Consider the following 27,654-nt stretch of genomic DNA (forward strand, 5'->3'; position numbering starts at 1 on the left):
CCCAGTATGACCAGATAACCTCCTGAGTAAATTAAACCCCCTGATGTCTTAACCCCCGGTAACATTAACCCCCCACGGAATTTTCTTCTTTGACCAGATAACCCCTGAGTAAAGTAAACCCCCTGATGTCTTAACCCTAGGTAACATTAACCCCTCCTGGAATTTTCTGGTATGATCAGATAACATCCTGAGTAAATTAAACCCCCTTGTGTCCTAACTGCCGGTAACATTAACCCCCCCTGGGAATTTCCTGGCATGAATATATAAACTCCGAACAAATTAAACCCCCTAAAAGTTTAAAATACTGACTTATGGTAGGTTTTTTTTATTATATTTAAACTAAATATTTTACAATAGTTTGACCGGTGCAGACTTTTCTACCGCGCTCTGTAACACCTAAACTAGAGCTCGTAGCTCAAATCTGAGGTCAAAATCGAAAGATAAAATCAAATTTCCGACAGGAAAGGATCAGTGAATTTTTCTCGTATATCCAACGGTTAAGGCACAAAACGCCCTCTAACTCAAAATTTTGGTTAAAATTAAAACACTCTACTTTATATTTCCTGCCAAACCTAATCTCGGATTTTAGTTATCAACCCAATTCTTTTGTCTCATAAATTTGCTATGACGTCACTTAATTTTTTCGACGAAATACATTAATTATTTTTATATATCTCACATAATTTGGCTGAGCGTTAGCGAAGCATTACAACCCACGAGAAAAGGACACAGTAGGGAAGGCGTAACTAGAAACCTCATGTCCGAATTTAATTTAACCTATAACCAAATCAATCCTATCCCCGAATTTTTAAGCAATCATTTAGGGGGCCTGGGGGCGTAGCCCCCCAGCGAGCCGAAGGCGTGTATATATATATATATATATATATATACATGATGACACGTTAGGATAAAAATGCACCAAGAATAGTTCAATAGCATTTATTTATAGCCTTAAAAAGCAGCATCCAAATTTTTAATATATTTAAATATAAAGAATTTGAAAACAATGTAATAATTACCTAAAGTTTAGACTAGTCTATTGACCCCTAGCGAAAGCATTTAGAAATGGCTGCAATATTATAAGCTTGCACAGTCATTGAAATACTGAAACCTTTCTATTGAGAGTACATTCTTATTATTAGTTTACGCAACATTAAAAGGTGTAATAATTCACGCCATGCATTCACACACCTCGTTTTCACAGTCTTTAAATCTAACTAGGAAATATACCAAATAATGCATTCTCTGTTGTTTGCCATCTATGCGAATAAAAGTTTCTCAGTCTTTCTGAAACAGGCTAAATTTGTTAGATTTGTAAAATAACCTACCAAAAAAACTTTGTTTTATTAGGAAGCTGTTCTTATTTCCAACCAAATTAATTTTATTTGTCCATTGAAATTTACACGTTTCTTTAAAATATCAGGCAGTACATGTTTGGACGTTTGTACAGTTGTTAATATGTTTTCTCTAGAATTCTAGTTCCTAAGAATATTTGGATTAAAGGTCAGTTGTAGATTGTTTAAAATCCAAAACTTCTCTGCTATACTTCTTAAAAATGCTATGCTATATCTTGAATGAATGTTCAAGAATACCAGTCTGCTCCAATAAATATTTAACTTTTGTACTATTGAGTCCTATTGACCAGGTTGGTAGGCCTGGTATGCCTGATAAGTTTGACTAATATATTACTCTTTAAACTTTCATACATTTTCAAGTAATTATGAAATAACTGTACAGTATGTACTTTCCGAAGTGTTGTGGTAGTGTTGGCCAATCAATACCCAGTTACTCAATACTAACTTGGTCATCAACACACAGAGACATTGAGCGTGCATGATAAACCTTATCTCGTTATCTGCGCAGGGCCTCTGAGCAGGTACCAACTGCACGGCACTTCACTCTACTAACCTCTTCACAGAATGGACAACAACTACGCTACGGCCGGATTTATGCAGTGCCTTCAAATCTACACCCGCACCATGATGATATATCTGAGTAGTTGCACTGCTCCTAAATTTGAAGGAAACTTGTATTTCATCTCTAGTCATTGATGATGAATTTAAAAATAAGTTATCAAAGTCAAGTCTGCAGTTTATAGTATTTTTTTGTTGTGTAACTGTTAGTTTAATATTTATTATTTATTGACTTAGTGTTGTGTTGTGCAAACTAAGTAGTTTTTTTTAGGTTTAATGTTGTTAATTTATTTGTAAACTAATTAAGTGTTTAACTAACTAAGTTTAAGTGTTTTTTTAAGTGTTGTGATATTTTGAGGGATATCGATGGACTATTCTTCATTAAACAAGATGTTATTGATCTCGCTGCAAAATATTTACGCAGAGCTGAGAGCTACGGCAGCAACCTTTGGAGATGGGATCCATCCAGCGACTGGTTCCCCACATAACGTCCCTACACAACAAGCTAAATGATATCTAAAACAAAATTCTGATTTGAAACAGGAGGCTGATTCTCTTCGTTCCTGCCTTTTAGCCTGCCTTGAAGAGCGCTGTCTTGATCTACATGTCAGTTTCAAGGATAAATCTGTAGCATGTTGTCAGCTGAAAGATCAATATGATGTTGATATTAGTAACCTTAATAACCTTCTAGCAAAAAGCAGAGAAGAAAATACAGCACTGAAAGAGTGGCTAGACCTCATGCCTAAACATAATTCAAATATAATTCAGGGGAGCCAGACAAAAGTTGAGGCATTGGTGGCGGAGCGGAGGCCTTGCTGACTACAGTGGAGGTACTGGAGGCTGAGATGAAGTGTCTTCGAGGAGAGTTGAGGGGAAGGCGAGAAAGAGCAAATCTTTAACTTGTGACGATCTCATGTCCGAGCTTCTTGCTGTTGAGACGTCGTGTCATCTTCACCCTCTCAACCCACGACCTCGACTAAGACCTGCACGAATGCTGTCACAGGAAATATCACCAGCCCAGCCTACATTAGAATCTACTTCTTGTAGCCAAGTGCGTCCTGCTCCTGCATCGTCAACTGAACTTCAAAACGAATTAAAATCTGTTTTGCTTATTGGTGATTCACAAGTACGTCATTCCAGTCATCAATGTGCTCAGCGTGGGCTTTTGTAGAATGTGTTCCGGGGGGTTAAAATATTATATATTAAGAATAGAATTTTAAGTTATTTAGGTGTAAATTTACCTGTAATTTATATTCACGTGGGTTTTAACAACCTGAGATTGGCGTACAATGGCGGTCATGGGAAAAGGGAGGCTCTCCATTCAATGACGGACATGCTATACACTGCCAAGACGAGCTTTCAGGTGGGCGAAAGATTTCTTGAGCAGTGTCCTGGTCAGGCAAGACATAAGCTATAGGTCCCTTCACTACTTCAACACACAGCTCGATCTGATGTGTAACAACTTTAATGTGGAGTTTCGTGGAGGCTAATACTTGTGTCAGCCGACGAGACCTGTCACGGGATGGTGTCCACTTTTGCCGGGAAGCTGTAACTCACTTTTTGTGAACGCCAACATTACAGCTATACGGCAACAAACCGAGTTGGCGTCATCCATTCAGGGTACAGAAGCTCCCAGTGTGGATCCTGAGCCGGAGAATGACATTCATAGTGACCCTGACCCTCGCGGTGGGTTGAATGTTTCTCAGGTCTCGGGAAACTAGCTGGGGGGGGGGGGGTAACAGACAACTTAGAATAGGACATCTGAACATGATATCACTTAACACAGGGTTCAATGAGATGCGTTTTCTTATGTGTGCGACTTTGATGTTCTGGCAGTGTCTGAAACCTGGCTTCACCCTGACACTTCAAAGCGAAAACTACAAAATACAGGGCTATACAATTCTGAGAAAGGATCGTGCCATCCCTATAAAAAGTCAAGCTAGAGATGACGTGACAGGAGGTGGCGAGGCTTTGTATATAAAAGATGGTATTTCTCACGAGCAATGCCAGATTATTGCCGATGATGACTCTGGTATTGAAAACCCTTAGTGTAGTATTAAAGACAAAAAGTCAAAAGATTGGGTTATGCGTAGTTTATAGGCCTCCATATGTCAGGTACACATCTCTTTCAGCTCTGTTCCATTCCCTCTTTGTTGACCTTGCAATTGAAGTTAACTATGTTTTGTGTTTGGGAGACTTCAACATTGACCTAGCTTCCAAGACTTGCAGCGAATCAAAGTACTTACGCCGGCCTCTTGAAAGAATCAAACGAATACAGCCAATTGATGAGCCAAATAGAGTCACTGCCACATCGGCTACATTGTTAGAACACATCATAGTGGACAAGCTAGCCGAGGTCAAGAGGATCGGCGTTATTGACACTTCTAGCATAATGGACCATAGAGGAATGAAAATTTCAGACCACAAACTTATTTACTGTACCATACAGTGCAGTTTAGCACTGATATCAGCTAAGTTTATTCCTTACAGGGATTTTTCAAAGTTTAATGGCCAAGAAGCGATAGATAATTTTGCGCAAGTTGACTGGGAGCAGGCAATTACAATCCAGGATGTAGATGACATTGAAAATTTCATCACATCAAACATACAAATGTGTATGATGATCAAGCTCCTATAGTTTGTAAAAAGGTTACTAGGAAAAAGGCACCTTGGAAGAATGATTCAATTAAGGAAATATTAAGAAACAAAAATAGATTGAGAAATAAATTCTGGAGAACCAGGGCCGATGAAAATGAATTGAACTCCCTCATTTGGCGTGCAAAAAAGAAGTACGTTACAGACAAGCTAAGATCAAACAAAGGCCCTAAAGACTTCTGGGCCAATTTAAAACAGTGAAAAATTTCGAATGAAAAGACTAATGATAAAATACCTGACAACTTAGGATTGGATTCTATAAACCAATACTTTGTGGATATGGGCGCTGGCTGTCATGTCAGTGAAGATAAAAGATTTGAATCAATGGAAAAAGATAAAACGGTTTTAAATTCGAAGTCCTTCCAGTGTCAGAACGTGATGTAATTTGTGCCATGGATGACATAAAAAGCAAAGCAGTTGGAAGTGACAATTCAAATGATAAAGGCTGCAAGTACGTACTCCGTAGGTGTCATAACTCATCTGATACATAAATAACTGGAAGATGGAATATTCCCTACAAAATGGAGATCTAATATAGTTCGCCCACTGGGGAAGGTAGCTGCCCCTAAAAGTGTCCAACAGTTGAGACCCATATCGATTTTACCAGCCATTACTAAAATCTTAGAGAATATTGTTTTGCGCCAGATGAGTCCTTTTATAAAAGAAAAAAAAAGATTCTACCAAAGATGCAATTTGGGTTCAGAAAGAGTGACAGTACCTGCACTGCCCTGGTTAATTTATTTAGTGACCTTAAAGATGCCAAAGATGAGGGAAAATACAGCACCTAAGTAATGTTAGATTATTCTCAAGTATTTGACTCTATGAACCACTGGCAGAAAAAAATGCACTATTATGGATTTAATGAGAAATCGATTGAATGGGTTAAATCATACCCACAAGACAGAGTGCAGGTTACCAATTTGGGTAATGAGACTTCTACCGCACTCACAAGAAAGAGAGGTGTGTCAGAGGTAAGTTGCCTGGGACCAGTGCTGTTCAACTTGTTTACATCTGATTTTCCGATTTGTATTAAGAACTGCACTGTCCATCAGTATGCGGATGATTGCCAACTGCATTTGTCCTACTTTCCTTTTTCAACTATTGAAGCCATAAATCAAATAAACGCAGACCTCACAGCCATCTCAAAGTGGTCTGCGGAAAATGGCCTTAAACTACACGTGGATAAGTGCACTTCACTCCATCTGGCGCCACCTAACGTTTTACAGACCCTGGGTGATGTCATGCTTGATGGTGAGAGCTTGGGCGTGTGCGACGGCGTGAAAACTCTCGGTATCGTGCTAGACAGTGGGCTCTCATTTTCGGGGCATGTCACTCACTCTATCCAGCGTGCAGTTGACAGGCTGAGGAGGTTGTACAGATATCGTGGTCTCTTGCCACAGTCAGTTAAGCTTCAGCTCATGCAATCTCTAATCTATTACTGCTATCCAGCTTATGGGAATAGAATTTCCTAAGAGGACTCTCAGAGAATCCAAAAAACTACAAAATACAGCCATTCACTATGTGTTCTCTCTGGGACGCTTTGATCACGTTTCCTCCTTTGGGGACAAGATCGGGAAGCTTCCCATGGAGAGCAGATGCAGGCTGATGACTGGATGCATGACGCACAAGGCACTGACACTTGGGGAACCGCGATATCTTTGCGAGAGACTGGTGCGCCGTGACGAGGTCTCCCAGCGAAGCACTCGTCATGATAGACAGCTTCATTTCCGCAGAGTGTGGCTAGAAGCTGGTTGGAAGAGCTTCTCTCACTTTAGGCCAAAGGTGTATAACGAGCTTCCCGAGTGTCTCAAAAATTGTTTGTCAAACGTTAGGTTTAAGATTAAGTTTAAGAAAAGCCTTCTTGATATCTCTAGGCTATATAATTAAGTATCTGTTGACAAAATGTATTTATTTATTGCAGTTTATAACATATTCTATGATATCTATTAACGTATGTCTTTTAATGTAATTTATGTACTTGACACGAGTCATTCTGAAAACCAGTTGTAACTCTGAAACGCACATAAATAAAGAAATTTTTATTTATTTATTTTATGTTAGAATTGGAAATGAGTTGAAGAATGATACTTATTTTTGAGATGGCTTGATCTGTCTGTCTGTGTGGTAAAACTATGTTGCCAAGGTATACCAGTGCTGTAGACTAAGTGTATTTACTGAGGACTGAACTCATAGTTTTTTTGCAATATTTGAGTTCACAGTTATAACCTAGGTAAACTTTGGTATCCAAATATTTTGTTTTGAGTGAGTTCTTACTGAAAAAGAAAGCCTTGAGCTGTGGCTGGAAACAATTTAATGTTTAAAATCAAGATCTGTTACCGATGAACATCTATTAATACTCAGTTAATATTGAAGTATACGATGTATTTCTTAGGCATGGCACTAACTTTCTGAAATTTGCAAGTTGTTTTTCTGAGGTTTACTGGGCTGTACCAAAATATTGGTGTAGTATACTACAGAGTGAAGAGATGTAATGCTTACTAAAATAAGACCATTCTTCTATGATGTTATTTTGAATTAATTTATTAATTAGTAGGCTTAGTTCCCCTCGATATGAGGGAGATTACTGCAAACACACTGGCTTACAATCAGGCATTAATAAGTTATAACTTCACCGGCGACACATTTGCAGAGCCTAGAGTTATATTTATGAGGTTAAAATGTGTATATATTTTTGTTAAATTATTACTAACTTCTGTCCATATGAGAAAAGGTGACACGATTCCGTTTTTATTAGTTGTATAGTTGATTTTGGGTACGATTTTGTTTAGGAGGCGATTCGAAATTTTCATATGGCAAGAAAAAGAGTTGATCTTTTATTTGTAGAAACTTACCATATCCACGTGGTGTTCCAATTTTGAATTTTCTTGGGCACCCTAAAAATTATACATGCAAATAAATATCATGAATATATCATCATACAAATTTTTTGGAAGTATAAAATGTAAAAATGAAATTTTTCGTAGTTACTGATGTTGTGTACAGTTCAAAAGTTTATGTTAGCAGCAGAGTTTTATTGAACGATTTTACTATAGATATGCTTTTAATAATATTGTAATTACTTATGTAATCAAAATTTCGCCTTTGATTGTATTAATATCTATAGGATGCTTCCTATATTATTTAATTATTTATAGGAATCTTTATATTTTTATTAAGAGAATTGTAAATTAATATAATAAGTGAATTGTAAGATTGTGAGCCTTCCAGCAGTGCTGAATTTATTGTCAATTCGGGTTCGAGGAATGCTAGAAGCTTCCTTTTGTATCTAGGTATTGAGCATAGGTTTTGTATAGGTATTACAGGTCTGGGTTGGATAGGTACCATCCAATTCAGACATTGTGTTTGCTCAAATTTGATTGGCCAATGTTAGGTTGATTAGATGGTGGGAGGGACTTCTAGATCCTTCCGTTGGCTACAACCACGTTTTCAGGGGATTCTTTGCTGGGTGCTCAGAGAGAGAAGTACGTGTAGAAGTGATAGCCTACTCTAGCCGTATCGATTTTTCGGTAGGAAGGTTGAGTTTGAGATTAAAATTCTTTTCTAAATTTAAAGTTTAATGTTTAATTTGATTAATCTATAACAGTTATTTTTCTTACTTGGTGAATTCTTCAAGAGAAGTGTGAGGTACTGTGAAAGTTAGAATTTAACACTTAAATAGTAAATTGCTTGATGATATTTTCCTGTTCATCTTGGTTTAATCAGGAATAGCCTACTGAAAAAGAAAATTTATTTTATGTTCTGAGATTCTGTTTAGATATTTTAACAAGTTCCTAAATTTAAAATTCAAAGCCAAGCGGATAATTTTGGATAATTCAATAATTTTTAAATTGGAAATTTACATAAAATAAGTAGTTTGAAATTGTTACAATTTTGAATTTAACTGGTTGGACATTGTCTTTGATAATATATTAAATATTAATTATACCTTAATTAGTTTGATTTTTATTTTGAGGAGAAGTCTTATTTTATTATTTGTTTCATTTTACATTTGAAGAAGATTATTTTATTTTGAAGTTTAATGAAGATTTTTATTTTGAGTTTGTGTTGAAAACATTAGCACTGAGAACTTGAAGGACACAATTATTGAATGATTGATTGATTGTTAATTATAAGACTGGACTTGTGAACTTTTGTTGGGTAAAAAAAAGGAAACCATTGAGAATAAATAAAAGTAAAAAAGATAGCTTGGCGTTGCTGTATTATTGATTTCTAATTTTAATTAAAATTACTATTAATATATACTGAGTTTAATTATTGAATACCATTGGAACTTGTGCATTCTAAAAATAAAGGGCTATTAGATTATAACTCAATTGATCGCTCTTATACTAAAACAAAAATAGTTGTAATTGGTTTATAGAAATTAACCTTACTATAGACACGTTACAATATCGGTACCTGCAGAGCCGATGATTCATTTACTGGAATAATATGTTCAAATCTGTTGTGGATAATTATTTAACAGTCACTCTTACCACGTTACCAACAGTTAGAGATACATTTACGTCATTTGCTACATCAAAGTTTTCCGTAATGTTTACATGGTGATTCCCTCAAAGTTTACATGAATATTATTGACTAAGAGTAACGTTGGTTCGTCACCTTTCTCTATTTCAATATTTTTTATGAATTATGCTTTTGCGAGAGCGATCAAGCAAGCCTATATAAATCAGAAGGGGTGAACGGTTTTGGGCGTGACGTCTTCGGTAGTGACCTGCTGATGAACAGCTGATCTTTGTGTGACGTGCAGTGGACGATGACGTGGTCTTTGGTCGCTGCGCTGCCGTCACGTTTTTTTTGCGTTTTGCTAAACTCTGAGTCACTGGGTCACGGTGCTGTTCACTTGACCTGTTTGTTCTACTCCCTTTTACTAATGTATTGTAAAACTTAACTTAGGCTCCGCTTTGAATATAGATTTTACGAAATAAACCGTATGGAGTAGGGAAGGACACGACACACCGTATCGAAAGAGTTATCGCACAAACGTATGGTCTGTCATTTGACCTATTGATCCCAAATCAAAATAGAGTTCTTCCTTGGACCTATAGGAACATATACAAGGCTTGAATATTTGAAAACGAGACAATCGCGAAAGATCTGATAAGCGGGTAAACAAGGCACTGATTATCTCCTCAGGTACTGATAAATCCGTAGATATCAAAATAACATCGCTTAGTCCAGTAGTCTGGTTAAAACTGTCCTTTAAAATGCATCGACTGAAAATCGTCTACTGGAATAATGTTCGGGGCAAATATTGAGCACGTGTCGTGATTAAGTTTCTAGTTAAAGTTAAAAAATTCAGTTATCTAGTGTTTAAATATGTTGAATAAAGTGTTCGGTGACTCCACTACGTCGCGGCCGCGTGTTTTAGAATAGTTTAAATGGTTTCATAATGGCCGAGAAGAGGTAGAATATGACGAGCATCCCCGTTACGCTTGCATTACAACTACCGACGAAAGAACTTAAAACATAGCCAAATCGTGAGAAAATATCGTCGGTTACCCACCTTAGCTATTGCTAATCAAGTCAACATCGATAAAGATACCGTGAGACAGATGTAACCAAGAACAAAATCGACTGAAGGGAACTCATTTTCAAATAAGGAGGTGAAACAGAATAAGTTTTGAAGGCGCTCTCAAAAGATGACTTCCAGTAGTGCTTGAAACAGTGAAAAGCACGAATGCAGCCATGTATAGAGAGGGGAGAAAAGTACGTTGAATGTGACAGATAGGAGGTAACGTAAAACAAAAAGTCTCGATTTCAAATAGCCGCACCTCCTATACCAAGTTTTAAATCCCTAGAACATCTATTTAAAGAGTTATCACAGAGATAGACATCCAGACTGACGGAGTGTCTTTTGATTTGTTTACTTCAAAATCAATATAGTGTTTACTTGGACCAAGAGAAACTTAAGTATCACTTTTGTAAAGTCTAGACCTTTTATGTCATCTGTTATCTTATAGACGGATGGACTTCCCTTTGACCCTAAAACCAATAGAGTTCTTTCTTGGATTCTGACGCCATAAAACACCAGTTTCGCTTTATTTCGGCCCTTTTCTAGAAAAAGGAACGAAATCTTCGCTATCCCGTAGCTTGCTAACAAAGCGTTCCCGGACGTATGTTTATATGAACTGTTTCCATTATTGGTGGGAGGAAACCATCTGAGAATGTTGTCGGGGTACTCGTGGGACCACCTGCATAACGGCTTAATCATGTTGGAGTCTAAGGGTATGCGTACTGAACAGTGTTGCTATATCTTGTCGGACGATCTGTATCGATCTAATATTTCAGAAAACTATACGAGTAGAATAATTAATAGGAAATTAAAAATATAAGAACAAAGTCCGCATACACGTTCATACATGTTGAAGGTTAGGAAAAAATCCCCTTCAACACCTAGCTTTAGCTGTCCTTTCGCCAGTGAGTGGGTCTTGTAGTTTTATAATTTGATTTTACACACACCAACTCCAGCGAGAACTACACAGTTAAACCTCTCACCACACTTACATAAATCTGTTAATTCAGTCCGTATTTGTATATTGCTCCTTAAAAGTTCAGTTCTATCGATTTAGGTACAAAATAATTTTTAAATTAAATATATTACATTTTTACCAAGTATCCCAGAACTGCAGGTGGCCCTGGTGTAGTGGGGAGAGTTAGAGTGCGAAAACTGAGACACATTCCTATTGACTGTCACTGATTATAGCGCTGAATTGGAACGGGTCGACTCTAACGTTTAGTTATTCTTCAGTTGGAACTGCTACGCACTCCATATCTTCATCAAGTAGTATTTGATCGAAGCTCTCCTATCAAAATCTGCTGTGAGGTTATTTCCGCCAAACGCACATCCCTTAAAAAGCGCCATTTCATTGTGTACCTAAACAACGTGATTTTTAAATGCTTTGTAATTGCCTTTTAAATGTAGGTGACAAAGGCCAATATGGTGAAAGTATCTAATTCGATCCTGGGTCTGAGGTGGAAGAGAGTGTAAACATTCCTCCGTATTACATCCTGGACCCACTCCATCCAGCCAGTCTCTCACCCACTTACCACCTCTTTCCCATTTACAGTAAGTAAAATTAACAATGATGTTAATGCTGCTAATTCTAGTAAATTTTCTAATAATTCAAACTTGGGTATTTTTGAACCTATGGTGATAAATGAAGACTATGATATCATAACTTATATAGATTTTAAAATGATATATTTAAATTTTCAAGGTCTAAAAGATAAAACTTCAATGTTAGAGAGCGTCTTATTAAATTCAAACATTTCCATAATATGTCTTGCTGAACATTGATTGAAAATCACATAGATTTTGCCGTCCCTAGTGGATTTTACTGTGCAAGTGCTTAAAGTAGAGAAAATCATATTAGAGGAGGATAATCAATATTTTTATGGAATAAATACGAATCAAGAATGTGTAACCTAAGTTCAATGAGGATCTAGGTTTTGAAGCAACTACGGTGTTCATAGACATGCTGAAAACTGTTTTAGTTTCATTATATCACTCACCCAAAGGAAATATTAAATTTCTAAATATTTTAGAGCCTGTAACAAATCTTAGGTCAGTATAAATGCTACAATATTTTAGTGAGGGTATAGCATCGTTGATGTGATAAAAAAATAAAAAAACGTTACGACACTATTATTAAGTGTAACTTGTAAGTTTACTGTGAAGAAAAAAAGATTCAAATGAGTTGCTCAATGGCAATTTCTCAACAATTACTTTCTCAGTCAGCACTATTTACCCAAAAGGTATAGCAACATTGGCCTTAAGTTTGGCTGCTTGTGATTGGTCGAAGATATTAATAGTCAATCTAGACAGTAAGTGCTCAGAAACAATATTTATAGCTGTTTTCAATTTGATAACTAATAATATTGATGACTTTAAAACGATGTTAAAACCAAGAATAGCTTTTGTAATAAAAGAAAGCCAGATAAAACATTTTTTAGTGAGTTTTCTTCTATGAAACTAAGAGTTCTATTTTTGAACTCTTTGTTGAAACATCTAAACAATAAAAAAAATCATCAATTAAAACACCTAGGTATTTAGAATTTTAAAAACAGTATAAGAAATCTATACAAGAAGCCAAACTTTTAAAGAATATAGAACACATTGAAAGTAGCGAAAATAGATGTAAAACTGAGTGACACCCACAAGGAAATTTTTAAACCGGAATTAATCCAAATGAATTCATTATGCATTTTATTGATTCCATAAATGAGATAAAAAGTAGCTAGTTCTAAAATACGTTTCCTTTATCGAACGATTAAATAAAAATTAAACTATTATCACTAAAGAATTGAATGAGTTTCAATCAAAACTGAAGATGTGTTGAATTCTATCGAAAGAATTAGTAAATCAGAAAGTTGTGATGTTTAATATATGTCAAATAATTTGTTAAAGAATAAAATTTTAAGTTTGTTTGGACATTTAAGAAAAGCCATAAATTGTATCTTATAGGAGGGAGTGTGTCCAGATGTCATTAAGATTTCATGAGTTATTACCATATAATAAGAAAAGCCCTAAAGATCAACCACAATGCTACCGACCTATATCAATAATTCCAGTGATAGGTAAATTATTAGAAATCCTAGTCCACGAACAAGTTTTTATATTTGTATAACCTAGTACTTTGCTTAATTCTTGTCAATTAGGCTTTATATAGGGGAGGGTGCACAATAATAGCACCCCCTTGCCTTAGATACATTAGGAAGAATTTTTTTGGGGGTTTTGAAAGGAAAGCCTTTGTTGAGCTAATTAGCTTTTGTAACTTGAGAAAAACTTTTTATTGTGTTAATGGCAATATTCTAATATAAAACTTAAATTCTATGGTTTTCAAGGTACTTTCCTGAAACTTTTATAATATGATTTCAGAATTTTTAGAAAATTATTATATTTAATTATAGTAATAATAATAAGATTGCAATTTTAGGTGTCTTCAATTATTATTTTATATACATGTTTGTGTCAATCGAAAGCTCTTATACTTGAAATATACATTTTGTGGATTTTAAATACTTCCGAAAACAAAAATCTACGTCTCCGGGCTTTCTAAGTTCCAATGTTATTCTTATGAGAGTACGGTCATTTAGTTCAAAACAAGGTTTCACTCAAACACACGTGTTACTCAGGCAGTTCTTCTCCATCTATTACCAAACTTAATATCAGGCAATTAGTTGAACGTATTCATGATGTAAAAAGCAAAACAAGTGACCGATACCTGCCAAGATTATTCTCGTTATGATTATTATGAAAATCAATAGTATGACTCAATTTAACAAGTTCTTCTTAATTTGTTGGTATCTAGCTCCAGTTATACTATTATTGAGCCCCTACATGTGAATTCGTCACCTTCAGTTTTTGGAGGTCGTTATTATTTTATTAAGGTACTATTTACATGTACAACAACAAAATTTGTGCATCTTTTGGCGAGTTTTAAGATAAAGTCGCTTTTGTAAAATGTTCAAACTTGTTTTAAGCCACCAGTAACTCTGAGAGTAAATAAGAAATATGTCTGTTCCAATCAAAATTTAAACCCATGTTCTGGGGTAATAAATTAAGTACATTGTCGGATTTCATCGTGATTATACAATATGATCATGAGATACTTACTGAATAAAGAGCTAACGTGCTTGAAAGTCTTTGTTTAGAAATATGATATAATGATTTCAGTCCATCTGAAAAACCATGATAATGTATAGTTTACCTTTAATTTAAAAAGTAAACTAAAACTAAAAAGATTTAATAAACATCATTTTTAAATAGATAGACGGCTAAATTATTTACGTGCCAATCTTTTATGTACATTTTGTACAAATTAGACACAAATTGCCATGGAATTTGCGGATAAAAAGGCTTTAATGGACGAGGTAAATATATTACTCGGTTTTGTACAAATACAAATATATTTACGCAAAGTGCTCTTTCAATACGTCAAACAAATCATTGATGGAATATTAAGTCCATATATATTGATGATTTAATTCGCTTGTGAGGGTCACCCACAGTTCTACCACAGTAAACTAATATTTTCTACGTAAAAAGTAGAATGGGACTAAAAATATATATTGTATCTGAAATTGCGTAAAAGTCTACTGAATCATGCATTGAACGTTGTACGTACTCTGTGCGTGTTAGTATACGTCCATAAATATTATACAGTATGGCTACCGGAGTACTTAATGTTCGTCAATAAATAACAAATATACTTTAAATCCCATAAGAAGATATAAAACGTAACAATGCCATTAACTTTATGTATTTTGTATTTGTATTTTACACTGTATATTTGATACAACTGAGCATTCATCACATATGTCATCAAAAACTTTTAGTATATCGTACTACCTGAGTAGAAACAACAACAGAGTTAGAGTGAAAACTATCGATAGGGAATGTTTACTCTCTCAAGAAAAGGTTTATTCTTTTGTCAAATAATAATGCGTTTCCCACTGAAATACACGTTACAAGCGTCAGCAGACACAAGATTCTTATTTTCCAGAGCGGTGTTCTGGTGGGGTTTGACGATGGCTATATTAGAAACAGGGTTACTGAGTACTGCTTTTTACATAAAATTATTGAAATGTTTCGTATTTTTTTCAGATACCAACACGACTCACTTTGCTATGACCTTACTCATTATCACTGCAATGTTGACGGAAATAGTCATGTTTTACAGCTGTGCCAGGAAGTACTCAAAGTTTCTTGACGTCTGCAACACTATGGAGAGATTTGACCGCAGTCTGCAACTGGCACCACCTGCATGTGGCATGAAAGTGAAGTTCACTACAATAATTGTTATTATGGCAGCTTTTCCTAAAATGCTTCTCTTATTTCAAATATACGTCAAATTACGATTGATAAAAATCACAGAAAGATCATCCAAAGTATTATATCACTTGTTTGCTTTATGATTTCGGACTGCAAACAGATCTGTATGTTGGTCCAATTTCGTGAAGTCACTCAATCTATTTTGAAGATATTCAGACTAGTTAATGCTAGAATCAGACAAGAGTTGATCATCCAGAGTTATAGACAATCAGTGTGACTCCGGAACCCACGATACATCAATCACAGACAAGACGGTACCTCCAGTACTAAGATGAAGTCATATATGAGCGCCTACCAAATGCTGCGTGATGATGTAGACCAGGCAAATGCATTCTACTGTGACCTCCTAATGAGTTCAGTCTTCTATAAATTTGTACACCTCACCATATCACTTTACGCATTCTTCTTGTTCCTTATGCCTATATGTCTATTGAACCTCATTAGATCCGGGATGCTGGTCGTATCCTCGAACACTGACGTCATTCTAGCGGTGGATGATACAGCACCAATGATCTGTAAACTGATCAACGAGGATTTCGATGAAAACTAAAGGACAGACTAAAGAGACAACTGGAATCATTTGTGCAGTGGCTGGCTGTTCGAAAATTTTAGTTTTTTGCAAGAGGATATTTCAAGATCAGCTGGCAATTGTTAATTACAATGGCAACAAGAGTGGTCACGTATCTGGTAGTTCTAATTCAATTTCAGACACAGTCTAAGGGTGGCAAATAACATTGTTCTTGTTTCGGTTATACAAATACATTAATTACTTTACCCTATATTGTAATTATAGTGCTTAATATGCGGGGAGACTCTGTCCGGAATCGATGTATATATTTAGAATCAGTAGCTTGTTTATGCTAAAATTGGTTTTATTTAAAGTTAAATTTTATTTAGGTATCATGCCAAAATGAAGTGGTTTTTTTCATAGCTATGGTGTACGATTTTATAATATCTAACGTTTAAGTGTTTAAACAACATCTATATTAAGTTTTATTCATTAATCTTGACCGTAATGAATGCACATCAACGTAATGACAGTGTGGCTAATCAAGCGGTTCTTCAAGCACATCTTGACAACACTTACTAAATTGATAAATCCGTCCTTCACCCAAGGCGTTTACCCTTCAGCTATGAAGACAGCAAGAGTGTTTCAGATCTTTAAAAAGGATGATGATTGTATCACAAGTAATTATCGTCCTGTTTCCATTCTTCCAGTCATGAGCAAAATTTTAGAAAAGTATTCATTGGAAGGCTTGAAGGTTTTCTTGAACGGTTTGAAATTGTTAACCCTGAGAAGTACGGATTCAGGAAAAACAAAACGAATACTCATGCTGTAACAAAAATGATTGACTGTGTTGTTTATGGCTTGGAGAGGCGAGAACAAGTGCTCAGCATATTTCTCGAGCTTTCAAAGGCCTTTTACTATTTGCATCATGGGACACTGTTGAATCAGTTATGGAAATGTGGTGTCCGAGCTCAGCCGCATAAATGGCTTTCGTCATACCTCGGTGGCAGAGAGCAGTGTGTGCAGATCGCGAACACCCTGTAAAAGTAAAAATTCAGTACGGTGTTCCCCAGGGTTCAATTTTAGGGCCCATATTTTTTCCATTTACGTAAACAAATTGAATTCATCAATTCAAAATGGAGATGATGCAATATGCGGACGATCCGACTCTCTGCATCAGATCAAATACGAAACAAGATCTTGAGATCAAAGCCTTTATTGAACTAAACGTATGCATTGAGCACATTTAAAAAATAAATTTGAAAACTAACTATGCCAAAACTAACGTAATGAAATTTTGTCTCCGTCAACAAGAAGACGAATACAGACCAATTGTGATGACGGATGAAGCTATCATATATGAAGCTGAATCCACCCAGTTTCTGGTGATGTACCTGGACCGGGGACTGACCTGGAGCGATCATATTGAAAGAGTTTGCTCAAAGTTTGCCTCAGGCTTACGCAATCTAGCAAAATTCTACTCGTTGAATGTACTGAAAACAGCCTACTTTTGCATAGTACATCCACATTTAACCTACGGGTTGAGACTGGGGCAGCTGTTCTAAATAGAAATTTGATAGAGTATTTAGAACACAAAAGAAAGCTGTTAGAATAATTTCGAAATTAAAATCCAGAGAGTCGCGTTAAATTGCCTTAAGGGAGCTTGGAGTTTTGACCTTACCCAGTCTATATATTCTAGATGTCACCCTGTACTACCGATTTAAATATAAACTGGTTCAGGGCAGGGACGTACACCAGAACGAAACCAGAGGCAGAAAGAACTTTAGAACTGAACAGTATAGAAAGGCTATGTTCGAACACTTCCCATCGCAAGTGGGTGTCAAGATAATCAATAAGCTCCCTGGAGATCTCAAACGAATTAATGAACCAAAAAAATTCAAATCTCGATTAAGATACTTTTTGTGACACAGGCATTTTACTCCGTTGATGAGTTTACGATGGGCCGCTGGGATGAAAATTATGAATTTTATTATTATTCTATTTCTCCTTTTCTGATATCAGAACACATGCAAAATACAATATATTTTTAGGTTGCCACATTCATATGTGGAGTTGACTGTGCCTACGATAACGTAAGATTTTTTAACTAATATTATAATAAATTACGCTTGCATTACAATTTTGTTTATTGTTTTACTGCAATATAGAATTGTTGTTATTTTATTATTATTATAAGAAATGAATGAATTATTAAACGTAAATTTGGTATTTTTATGTTTTTAGATTATTTTAAGTGCATGATTTAGTTTTAATAATATTTGTTTAAAAATGAATCATAGTTTAATATAGAACACAATATCGACTGATTGTTTAGTACATCATTATTGAATTTATGACAATTTTCAAAGCACTTTGTGAAAAATACAATTTATATCCAAACAAATCGTTGGTATAATGCATTACTTATATTAGATATTGATTGACCAACATTTTGTGTGAGCCTCAGAAGTTGTTGTTTGGTGTCTAAAAAACCATTGTAATATAAAGAGAAGATTGTATCCAAACGATATATTGTACAGAATATGTGCTCAAAAGATATATGTAATTGTTATACGTCTGAATGAAACTAATACAAGGAAGTTTAAATAATAATTTTTTTAAATGCCTGATTATTTTGTAGTCATTGGATTAATACAATTCTGTCTATAACAGTCCTCTTTAGGATTGAGTTTAACGCTGTGATATGCAGCAAAATAGTCTTCTAACCAAATATATTTTGATAGTTTTAAAGAAGAATATGACAGTAGTATCTGCCACCTGAAATCTCAGTACATCATGTCCGTACTCACATAATCAGCTCTATACATTTACTAAGTATTTATAGGATTCCGAATGACGTGTAACAGAATACATTATTAACAGAATGTAATGTATTAGTCGTGTATAGAGAAGTAGTTTTATTCTAATGTAGAATGGATATTTTTCTATTATCCAGAGTCCACTATTTTTAGACAAGTTTTCCTCATCAGGGACCAAAATAAACCATAATCTTTTACTAGTACTTTCCTGTTTATTTATGAATAAAAAAAACCCGATGAGTCTTTATGTAACCAAATTGCCTCCAAATAGGCCTAGACGAGCGACTCTTCAAGTTGGCCTAGACGCACGAATTATCAGTTACTTTTGAATAATTAAATATTGTTCTTTTAGTTTTGTTTTCATTGATTTCTGTGCACTTGATTAATTTATAATTTAATCATGAATATTATAATTTATAATTTATTCATCTTGGGACTTATCTCGAACGGAAGAGGGAAGATTTTTTATTGGCAGAATGCATGTGGTGATCGGGAGTAACGACGATGCATTTAACTCAATTCTCGGCGACATCGCTTCCTTTTGGAAGGCAGAATACGATAACCGTTCATCATAGTGACTTTTAAATTTCAAAATAGTTTAAATAACGTCTGTTCTGTTTAATACTGTGATTTATTTTCGTCCCCGATAAGGAAAACTCTAAAAATAGTAGCCTCAGGATAATACCAAAGTACCGTATAATGTATAAATGTAGAATCTGTACACATTATAATGTATAAACTGAATACATTATACCGTATAATGTATACAGTAATGAATCAAAGATTACAATATCGTGCAAACCATGACTGGAAAGTATGGGAACCTTGTGAAAATAGATGGATACTTTAAAATTTTAAAACTACTTGCTGATGGTTTTAATGAAGTGTTTTACAAATAAATTTAAGAACCTAACAAAAAATGTAAAATATCTACTTAGGTAACTGTATTGAAATTCGAAGTGAAAGTTTAATACATATTCTTCTACAGACCTCTCAATTTTAATTACGACTAGATGATATACGTAATACGTCACAATATAACCGAAGTTAATATACAATGTTACATGTGTTAAAATGAATTTCAGTAAATCTTTCAATCAGTACAAGAAACATGCAGAGCTGTTGTCTCACGGTGTATGGAGTCAGATTTTGAACATGGGAGATACCGCAAGGTTCCAGTTCTTCTTGGAGTGGAATACTGATAACTCCTACTATACCGACCCCCCCCCCCCCACTCCTTCAGGTTCATCCTTTTTGGGTAATGGACAGTAGAAAGTTAGAAGGAAACTCGGCTTTCCTATAAAAACTATTTGGATAAACATGATATTTTCCCTTAATACAGTATATTTTCACAATGCCGTACAATTTTTGTGAAGGTCTATTTTTTGCTAATAGGTGGCGTTAATAGTAAAAATACGTAGTAGTAATCTTGAACAATGTTAAAAATAATATTAAATAAAATTTTTTATGTAACAGTTTTTAGGAAATCGTTTTATATAATTTATTATATGAACGTTCATTTTATGTATTTAAAACAAGAAAATTTGGTTGTGTTATAATTAGTAAGCTCTTATTTAGCAAACACTAAAAAATCTGTTTAATCAGGTTTTACTGTTTAACCTTATTTTACGTTTAAGGGTAGTTTCTTGGTTGGATATCCTGTCTACCATTTCATTCCTATTTGCCAGTTTTTCCAGATGCTCCTGAAGGGAAAATCTCAGAATCCCGTTAAAACTCAAAATAAGCTCGCTAACCGGAGAGGATATATATATATATATATATATATATATATATATATATATATATAATATATAGAGAAATATTCAAAACATGTAATTGTGTAAGCAGTGGTTCGATGTAGTGTTGAAAATTTCACAATTACACAAGAACTTTGTAAAATGTATCGGATATATCCAAACTGCGGAGCGCTATGTACACCACACCGGTTGAATTATTATAAATTATTCGTATCTACACATGGAACTTTTTAATTGTTGGTTTAGGAGGGTTTAGGCAACCTCATGAATAATATAGAATTTTAAAATTAGAAGTGCAACGTCTATCCTTAAATTACAGCAATGGGGGAAGATAAGTCGAATATTGTAAAGAAACATTCATAATAAAAAGAAAATTGGATCTATAATTAAAAAATATAAAACAAAATTTAAATCAACGTTGCATTTATTTGAAACCAAAACCTGAACTAAACACACATTCCAAAACCAATTCAACAGACATTTAAATAATATATGTATTTTAAATACCAAATTATTATTTTAATCTACACATTTCCCTATATTGGTCATAGACTAGTACAATAATTAAAAACCTAATTGTAATATGATCATAGTATGAAAATATATAAGAATAAAAAAAAAACATACGTAAGGAATATTCCTACGATATACCGTAAAATAAATTTGTAATAATTATATTTTGAGAATTGATTGTAATAATATTTTGACTAATTTATAAGAAACCACATTTGTAATAAATTGTGCATGAATACAGCGAAACAAATGTATTGTAAATTTTTTCTGTGGAACCACATAACACTCATCGCGTTTAACCCATCATGTTTATTTATTTAGCAGTATTCTAAGAATATTGCAATGAATACTAAAATCTTATATTCCTAATTCAAATTCAATTGCTTAATTATTTGCAAATATAAATGACGAAAAATCATACTGCAAAGCAAACTAGTACACTTTACTCATTTTAATTACTGATAAAAGATCCCAGCTAATTTAACCAGAATTACCAAACAACGCACTTATTCTCAGGATTCATAGCATCCTCAGAGCCACACTGGAACACCTTACTAAACTCTGGGAAGTTCTTCAGGACTCCGTTAACTCTAAACTCTGCCGGGGAATGTGTGTCTGTATGGATCTGCTCTCTGAGAGACTCGGGGCGATTCCGCGTGCACCCGATGTTGGCCAGACTGATCATAAACAACTGATCGTTGCTGTATTGTTCCAAGTTTGGCAGCCCTGGTTCCGGTTCCATCAGCTGATCTGCCATCCGATGGTACGCAAGATAGGCCAACTTGAATCCACCGTTGTCCGCTATGTTTTCTCCCTGTGTGGTGATGCCGTTCAGCTATAACACATGAGGGTTATTTATTATAAGTAACAGCTCGAAATCGATACCTTCATATCCAGGTTTTATTTTTATTATTATTTATAACTTTGAGGAAGCTTAAATCGATGTTCAAATTATCTCGTGACATAAATAGCACCAACGACCATGCTCGCTCTCTTCCAAACATTCAAAACTTTAGGACGTACGGATTTGTCCGTCTTCTTTAACTGGTAAGATCAGAACAGCTCTGTTGTAATCAGTTATAATAAAAATGTAAGAGCATGATAGCAATCAGTTTTAAAACTTGTTTGAAATTTGAAATTTTGAACCATTTGCCTGTTGTACATTCGTAGGACTGATAACGAGGAGACGCTGAAGGAGTAGGTATTAACCACCGAACGACAGTGAGGTAGGGCAGGACCTGAACTTGAGACTCACAGATTGAGCATCAATTTAAAGATGGATGCGTTCCCTTGAGAGCTTTCAATAAAATAAAACATTCCTCTAAGATCAAGGATTGAAATTGTCTGTAATGTTCGTAAGGAAATGCGGAGCTTACTCTAAAATACACACCAAGTGTCTTTACATTAGGTGAGAGGGGCAATCAGGATCGTCTCTTCCTAAACCACATTTTATTGTTCCCTTCCCCCCGACGGTTGCAAAATAATCAATAATGATTTTCTGCCAATAAATTTTGGCCTATAGGAGAAACGAATTCTGCCTGAATTAGGAAATCAAATTGATTAAAATAAAACGCTTAATAATCTCTTTTAAAGTTAGATATTAACAGAAAAATAGCCATGAAATTCAACCAAAATTTGTTTTATTAGCTACTAAAAGTCTTTTTTACTTGTAAAATAAATAGTAGGTGTAAAACAAATAATAGCAAAAAATATCTGAACAAAATGGCATCCACTTATATTAATATTGCATGGAAATATTAACAGAAATACGAACTTAAATAGATGTATATTCTTTAAATAACAGAAGACATTACCATGATGCCCACTACACAAAATTTCTTATAAATGGAGAAAAGCAAAATAGGCGTTGGTCTGTCTATTCTGAATCGAAAGACTTTGTGTTCTGTTTTGCTTACCATTTATTCCATGATCATTCAAAATGTAGTGTTATTGCTCTTGGCTCTTTCATGGGTGTAAATGATTGGAAAAATTTATGAAAAACACTAAAAAACCATTAAAACAGCAAACTCCACAAAGAGGGCATGATAAAATGGTTAACTTTTCAATATGGGTTGTCTTTGGAAAAAGCAATTGGTTCTCAAACCAAGGGTCAAACCGATTTCGAACAAAAATGCTGGAAAGATATCCTGGAGAGGTTCCTGGCGATTGGGCAATATTTAGCCAAGCAAAATTTATATCTTCGAGGCCATAAAGAGAGTTTGGTTTCACAAAAATCTAGTGCAAACTTCCTACATATGGTTAGGCTGATTGCATGGTTTGACCCACCCTTCGAGAACACTTAAAAAATCCATATTCAGAAACCATTAACTGAGCAAAAAATATTTAAAATTAGCTTATGGTAGTACGTGTCAGACAAAAATTGTTGAAAAACAAAAACAAAATGTTTTTCAATAATTCTGGATTGCAATCTAGATATTTCTATAGTGGAGTAAATGTTGTTCATTTTGAGGACAACAAATCAAGAGTATGCAAAGATCGAGAAACACTTCTTATAATTTGTGGCGGTAGAACAAGTTATAGCAGAGAAGTTGACAGAATATATTATAGACAAATTGGAAGGGTAAGGGCTGTCCATTTTTTCATGGAGGACTCAGGCCGGAACCCTTTCGGATAAAATCTTGCCTGTTCCGTGTGTCTTATGTCCCGTCCAGGACAAAACTACTTGTTTCGGAAGCTAGGGGTCAGCCAGGCATCCATCTTCACGCTTCTGATGAATGATCGCACGTACACGAGTAGTGACTGCATTCCATACGTCCTCACTCTGCAGCATCATCTCCACAATTGTGTCTGCTGAAACATCGCCAACTGTGGTGACCAGCGTTCGCCTGGCCTCGGTGAAGCGTCAGCAAGCGAATAAGGAGTGATGAACGTCATCATCCTCCACCGTGGAGTAAGCACACCGAGGTGACCTGACTTTTCCCATCCTGTACAGGTACTTCCTAAAGTAACCGTGCCCCGTCAGGACCTGACACAGGTAGAATCTCCCCGTGGCCACGATCTATTTAGATCTATCTAGATCTATTTATCTACCCTGGGTTGAGGCTCTAGAATGAGACGGAAGGTCCAGCGACCGTCCGATCCTTCCGTCCACCTCCGCTACCAAACCTGCAGAGTCTCCACCCTGGCAGCAGCCAAGGAATCCTCTCTACCCCGCTCGGCAGCCTCCCGAAAGACGGTCTTGACTGTATCGCCTTATCCTCATGACACCCGCCTAAACCTCTCCCCCATAGAGAAGGGTTGAGTTTACAGTAGACATGAGGAGGCGTCTCTTATTTGATCTAGGGCCTCCTACGTTAGCCATCAGCCTGCCGAGAGACAAAACCACTTTAGAGGGTTTGTCGCAAACCGCCTGGATGTGCTCCAAAAACCGAAGACGGCAGTCGAGTAACACACCCAGGTACTTCGCCGCAGTCCTTGTCCGAACCTCGACACCCCCCACATTCATGGGGGCTGTCCCTTGCTGACTGCAGGGGTCAAGGTTAAGACAATGGAGAAAAAAGTGGCGTGTAGCGAAGACTTCTAAACTTAAAACCTCTGGCATTCTTTGTTCCTTGTGGATGGCACAGCTGGAACTTATTTTAGGAGTTGCTGCTTATTCTTGTCTTCAAGCATAAACATTTTTTTGTATTTTGCAAAGACTGTATACAATCTTTTTTTGCTCTAGTGAAAGATGAAGCATTTTGAATTCTCTTGTGACCATATCACTTAAACCACTTTAAGAGACTAGATGGGAATGTAGAATCTGTGAAAGCTCTAAGATATCAGCTCAGTAATGTTTGAGATGCATTTTTGAATGTACTTTAAAAAATCTCAGTTTGTGGTTTTATAAATGAGCGCCAATCTTTGGAAAACTTCAACAAAGTTTCAACTTAGGGATTTTGTCATACCTTTGTAATATGGAACGAAATTCTCGTAAAAATCCATACTATGAGTAAAGTTTAACAAAGTGTAAATATCCAACTGGACTCGTTTTTGCAAGTTTTTCGAAATTAAAACTAATCAAGACTTATCTTAGGAAAAGTATGTCCCAGGACCGCTTATCATCCCTGGCTTTACTCTCCATAGAAAATGATTTGGTATCCGAAACATATTTTAAAAATGTCATTGAAGAGTTTAGCAGAAGGAAAAGTCGCAGAGTAAAGTTTTAACACACTTCAAAATGTCTAAAATAAAGAGTATAATATATTGACAAAGAGTTTTTGTTAATATTTATTAAATTTAATTAACTCTAGAAGTGAAATTTTGTTGCTAGTTTTAAATTTTCAAACGTTTTGTGGATGTTAGCTGCTTTGCTATCCTAAAATCAAATATTATATTAAATTTACTTGGTCTTGGTAATTTTGGTTGTACACCTCTATATGTGTGACCATATGTTTTTTCTTTTAGTAAGTTACTTAATAATAATGTCAGACTTATGCAAAACATATATATGTATAAAAGTAGAATAAGAATATTAAATTGTTTGACAAATAGACTACGTTAATTACAACTTATAAAATAATTTACAATTTATCGTTTTTATTAGTTTTAATAATCATTTTAATACATTCTTTGATTATTTATTGTAACTTCATTGTTTTATCGAATAACACATACTTAAAAAATACTATACAATTAACTTTTTACTTTACAGTAGCTACTTATAATTGGCATTATATTTAATTCTATTATGAAACTATGTCATTTTTCTTTTTAGTTATAATTTCAGCTGTGTTTTTGTTTTATATTATTTCTCTACAATAAAACCTTATAGTTCTGTAATAAAAAGGTTTTGTTGTAATTTTTTCCCTCTCGCTACCAAAGTTTTTGGCGAAGAAGTTTCCACTTTAATTTGTTTTCCATGGACTAAAATGTAACACTAAATAAAATTAGACGGTGTTATTAAAATAAAACTTAAAAGGAATTTGTTGAATTTTAAAGTGGCTAAATTTACAGATTTCATCTAGCATATTTCATGGCAAACCATGTCATCTTTTTGCTTTATATACACAAAAACGCATTATTTTGTATAAACATTTCAATTCAGTCAATGCGTACTACTTATAGCGCCAACCGATCAAATTTTCAGGCTCTTAATTTAGTAGCCTACATTGGAAACTACTATAATAGTACACAAATAAGGTTAGTTTTATATGTTGGTCAAACTAAGCTAAATAGTATTAAATATCGCCCCAAAAACGCATTTTAGCCTAATTAAAAAATCTAATAATAAAGCGAACTAAATAAATCTGTTTGATGAATCTTTACAGATAACATATAGCTACGTTACTCGATTGAGAATAGCCTACAGGGTGCTTTAAAATCCATGCAGAGTTCGCATAGCAGCCAAATATATTGAGCTTCATAATTATATAAACTCAAATCTTATAGAATGGACATAAAACCCCAGATGTAACGTTATTAATTCCCAAACATCCATCTAATTAGAATATCGTAGGATGATTTTTTAATATTTTTTTTTAACAAATATTACTTTTAGGCCAAAACATTTTATTTATTCTAATTCTGAATTTCGCCTGAAGGCATAAAATCTAGTTCAAGTCTAAAAGATATAAATAGCCAATCAATAATTTATCAGAGAGAAAAACTAGTTTCCTTAGCTTCATCACATGGATTCAAAATATTTTGGAAATATGTTGTTCATTTGTTAATTTTGTTGATAATGACCTGTCTTAATTTACTTGTTTACAAATGTTTAATAAAGGCAAACGTCTTATTTCACATAAGAGTTTTTTAAAACATACATTTAACGAGTTTTTACAGGACACATTTTCCTGCTTAAATTCCATATTTAATGTTCAATAAACTCTGTAAATATGTAATCTGTACATAATTTAGCTCATTACAGTGAATGTATAAATTAATTAGTGTGTTACCCTGATATTTCAAATAATATAATTCGGACTCTCTGACTACAAATTCCACGGTTTATAAACTATCCTGTTCAAAAAACTAAACAAAATAAATAGCAGGTGACTAATCTTTTCATGTCATGTTTTAAAACTTATGTTAGTGTCTATTTGGCTATGTAAAATATTATTTTGAGTATTTAATCCATAAAGTATAACGGGCTTCGAGATTTTTTTCTGTCTAACCAATAAAACTATTGGATAACTAAAACGTGTTATAAAGACAGTCTTTTATTATAGGAGTTCATAAAAGACATAAAATGAAGCTTAAATAAAAATTGCTTAAATCATTAAATAAATTTAATTCAAATCGAGAAAATAATATATTTTATTATATGTATTTGTAAAGTTTATCACTTCCAAATACTGTCAAGATGTTAGGCAGTTGTTATGCGTGTGACATCTTTAAAAGCAAATACTTTGCGACCTACCTAATTGATTTAGAGCGAACATAATAATTAAATTCATATATTACTGTCATATGTCAAACGCCTACTTCATTAGTTAAAGTAATCATTCATTTATTTAGTAATCATTCATTCATTTAGATGTAAGCTGTTATTAGGTTATTACTGTTTGTATAAAAGAAATCACTTAGAACAAATGTGCTGACAAAAGCTCTTTTTATTGCACCTAAAAGGATCAATATTTCAAGAAAGAATAAAGGTATATAAAAACGGATTCCGCATCGCCTTCAATGT

This window comes from Homalodisca vitripennis, unplaced genomic scaffold, assembly GCF_021130785.1.
Source record: "Homalodisca vitripennis isolate AUS2020 unplaced genomic scaffold, UT_GWSS_2.1 ScUCBcl_520;HRSCAF=2714, whole genome shotgun sequence".
Classification (NCBI taxonomy): domain Eukaryota; kingdom Metazoa; phylum Arthropoda; class Insecta; order Hemiptera; family Cicadellidae; genus Homalodisca; species Homalodisca vitripennis.